The sequence below is a fragment of the Fundulus heteroclitus genome, chromosome 21 (genome assembly GCF_011125445.2).
Source record: "Fundulus heteroclitus isolate FHET01 chromosome 21, MU-UCD_Fhet_4.1, whole genome shotgun sequence".
Classification (NCBI taxonomy): Eukaryota; Metazoa; Chordata; class Actinopteri; order Cyprinodontiformes; family Fundulidae; genus Fundulus; species Fundulus heteroclitus.
In genome coordinates this window covers 16,285,864-16,290,448 of record NC_046381.1, presented here as the reverse complement: position 1 = coordinate 16,290,448, position 4,585 = coordinate 16,285,864, and positions in this window count along the sequence as shown.

Genomic DNA, 4,585 nt, shown 5'->3' with positions numbered 1-4,585 from the left:
TCGATAACGTACAACACCAAGGGACTGCTTCTCAAAAATAAAGAGCCTAGGGGGGATTGATGTCGAGGAAGGAGCATCATCAGCAGCATCACTCTGGACTTCCAGTTACAGATGCAAACACCTCGATATCTGCCATGTTTACATTTTCCCGTATTCCATACATGGGGAGGATGTGGACGGTCAAGGCTACCGAGCCTATAGCAGTGAGGCTGAGATGTGGACGATGGGGGGGGGGGGGGGGGGGCTTCACAGTATATTCACCAGCGTAAGTCTCTTTATTCCCTTCAGTGGCACAACTGGCAGACACTCAGCTTCGTTAGTGATTCCCGTAATGTCGATCGGGCTATGATGGTTAACACTGACAGGAACGGAGTGGGACGGAGGGGAGGGGGGCTTCCAAGGTCGTCAGACGTGTTGAGCGGGTTGCACATAATGAAATGTGTAGACCTTTGCTGCTCTGATGACAGCTTTGTTGTTCACATGTATTCCTTGGGTCAAATGTTTTCATGCATCTTTTCACAAGCATCTCAGTAGTTTGCTCGAGTTTCAGGCTGTTCCTCTTGACGGAACCGATGTAACCGGGCCTGGTTTCTTGGCCCACTTTACTCACACACACCCTATCAGCTCTGCTGACACTTTTTCAAAGCTGAGGGCTTTGAGATGGCCACTAAAACATTGGATTCAAGTTTCCTCACCTGTAACAGAAGGATGCCATCATGGGATTTCTCTAAAGTTATAAGTGGTGGTCGACTAACAGCCAGTCGGACGTACAGCGTCTGTTTTAGACGACTTTAGCTTCTTCGATTAACTCAGAATGAAAATGTTCACATCAGAAAGATACAAAGCTATGTTAGAAGATATTACCAGTTACAGTAAATGCACAATTAAGACACGAAAAAAAAAAAACACTGTACAGTTATTAGTTGTTACAAATAGCATATTTAAAAATATTAAACAAGTTTGAACCTGAAAAGCAGGGATATAAATGTGTATTTAGATTGTTGGGAGCAGTGATGGTTATAAAGTCTAACAGCTGCTGGGAGGAAGGACCTGCGATGACGCTCCTTTGTGCATTTAGGATGCAGCGGTCTGTTACTGAAGGAGTTCTCCGGCTATGAGACAAGAGGTATATTTTCCACTAAGCTTGCAGTGGTGTGACTTTCTTCTATTACAGGTAAGGGAACAGAGGAGGTAAGTAAACTTCACACGGCCTTTCTTCAGACCATCTGAACTAACCTTTAACACACTTTGTCTCTGATCTGCTGTTCTGCTAAGGGTCATTATCCATTCAGAGAGCCATTTTTTTTTTGCCCAAAACTTTAACTTCCTGTCAGATGGCCTAAGATGTTGCCGTAACATTTTCATGCGATGTTCTTTCCTACTATTCTCTGAAGCGTGCCAGTCCTCCCTGCAGTAAAACAAGCCCACAACATCCTGCTGCAATCTCCGTTCTTCACAGTTAGTATGGTGCTGTCAGGCTAGTTTCATCAGACCCTAAGAAATGTCTCCAAAAGCTACAAGTTTGATCCTTGTGTGTCTATGCAAACTTTAATTTTGCTTTCAATTTTATTACATTTTTTGAGCAATGACTTCTTCAGTCATATTTAATTAATTAGTATATACATTCTGATGAGACTCGTTAGTCAGATTAAAGGCACCATTTGGAAGTGAGATTAGAACAGGTATTAAACATACTTTTCATTAAGCCCCAAATTCTGTGCTATAAATGCTTTTTAAACTTGTCTGTTGTAATATTCTAATCTCCAATATCACACTTTTATTAGCTGTCAGTGAAAAATCATCACTATCAAATCAAAGATTGAAGACAGCTGTCTAATGTGTAAATCAATCTAAATAAATTGTTTCATTTAGTAAACTGAGTTACTGACATAATTTAACTTTCCAACAACATTCTAATTTATTGAAAAGGCCATAATTGCCTTGGCTTTCCCAATTTGTTAAAGGGTGCAACGATCTTCTGAATTTAAAGAAAGTAAAAAAATGTTTTTACTTAAAAGTCCCCTCTCATTATTTTGATATTTAACAAAATAATAATAATAATAATAATAATAAAAAAATAAATAATAATAATAATAATAATAATAATAATAATAATAATAATAATAATAATAATAATAATAATAATAATAATAATAATAATAATAATTAATAAACATTTAAGCAATCCCAACTGATCTGGAAATCTTTTACAGTTAAATCTTTTAACTGTAAAAGATTAAATCTTTTAAAGATCATTAAATCTTTTACAGTTTAAGTGCATATCCAGTTTAAACTCTATGGATTTAAACACAGATGGTTGGTGATGAAATCACCAAAACTTTCCATTAATAAATCCCGGTAGTTTGTTTTCGTGTCCTTATCCCCATGGCGTCTATTTCAATGTTTGGCACGGAGCGCCATCTACTGGTCAACTTCAGATAACGCCGCTGCGTGGGTTTAGACGCTAGAGGGCAGTGTTGTATCAGGTCGCCAGAAAACTATGACTATATTACTGACCTTATATCACCCTGAGTGGAGCAGCAGCTCATTTTACGGTTCTGTTTCTCGCTGCTGTTTAACACTTGATCGCGCTTTAATGAAAAGCCGTAGATCACCAAACAGTAATGATAATTCCGCTTTCATATCTGGCTCTGGTAAATAAAACAAACTGTTTAACTATCTTTAAATAGTTAAACAGTTAAACAGCCAATTAGTTTTTATGTTTGTTTACTTGAGTAAAAAATTATACAGCAGTAAAAAGGTTTAATGCCATTATTATAAAAAGGCTTTGAAAAAAAAAAAGAAGACATTTTTGTTCCATGTTGCACTTATCCACAACTGCTGAAAAATGTTGCTGTTGTGTGTTTGCATTGTTCCCCTCAAAAAGCGAATGCAGAATTCAGCTTGAATAGATTCTGGGAGCACATTAACCTTTAGAAAAGCTCCTCATGTCAACTGTGAGTTTTCCATTTGGTCTCTTTTCCTCTCTGGATAAGTAGCATTTAGTTCTTAGCATAAACCTGCAGCAGGATGAGGATTCAAAGGTATTGGCTCAGCCTCAAGGTGTGAATAATATTAATAAAGCAGTAAAATATGATGAAACGTATTTTTTATAGAAATTACACTGATGAGACATGAACACAGTTTTAAACAGATGAATTTTAAGAACCCCTTCATCCATCAGCTTAATAGCAAAGGTCATCTATGATGCCACTTAGCTAGAGATCTCACCCATAATTACACATGCAACTATTTATAGGTATAACTACAAATTAGTATTGGAAACTGGATTAGAAACTCTAATGTTGGAGGGGTTTTACCTGGAATAAATGTTGCCTCAATTGCACCTTCATTTCTCCATGTCTGTTGCAACACCACCACATTGGTGATGTGGTGGTGATGACAAACTGCTGAACAACAAAAAAAGACAAAAGCCTTGAGAGGTATCCTGACGCGTTTCACTGGTTCCTCGTGACTGAGTGCTAAGAGACACCAGGTGGGACGTGAAAATATGGTACAGTATTCATCCGCTGTGAAAGGTTCACATTTTATCAGAACCATGCATGTTCATACTCACTCCCTTTTATTGTGATATTTTGAATAAAATCCAATGCAACAATTTGCCTATTAATGATAGAAGCAGCTGCATGGCTTGTAGTTTCCTGGGAAAACCTGCAGGGAGCCTCAGCTCATGTAGGAGAATCTGTTGACAGGACGATCTGTTCATTCAAAAACCTGGCTCAGACTGATTAGTGCCAAGATTAAAGCTATTGCCAAATAGTCCCTATGTAGGGGACAAATGAAACACAAGGACTAGTACGCTCTTCTCAGATAAGACCAAAACTGATCTTTCTGACCTACATGCCAAGAGTGTTATTTAAGGGGACACCAACACCGCTAACCCCGCTAAGCAGACCATCCTCAAGACCAAACATGGTAGAGGCAGGATCATGCTGTGGGATTGTTCAACAGGAGAATTAAAAATGGATTAATACTGGAAGAAAACTTCCAGTATTAGAAGCTGCAAAGGACTTGAGGCAGGAGCAAAGATTCACCTTCCAGCAGAGCAGCGGCTCCATAAAGCCAGAGATACAACTGAAAGCCTTAAATGGACCCATAAACATGCCCCAACCAACGTCCAGGCCCAAATCCAACTGAGAGTCGGTGGCCGGACTGGGAAACCGCTGCTCACAGATGCTCCCCATCCAGTCTGCTTCAGCTTTAATATTGATTTAATATTGAAACAGTAAGTGCAGCTGACGGTAGTAAAAGTTTTTACACACTTTGCCAATTAATGGCTTTTCCTTATTTTTAGCACTGTCAACACCGTAGACGGATGGCGAAGACATTAAAACTACGGAGCAAAAGAATTATAAAGCAAACAAAGAAAATTGAAATGACTCAAAACATCTTTTATCTTTTTAGATTCTTCAAAATAGAGCACATTTATTTCACTTCTTGGAAATCTCACAATGAGCCTCATTTCTCCTGAAATGGTCTTCCAAGGCTTGGAGAGGTTAGAATAATAGTCAGAAACAGAACAGCTAACATCTAGAATCCTCCAGATCTCAGAATCACTAAATTC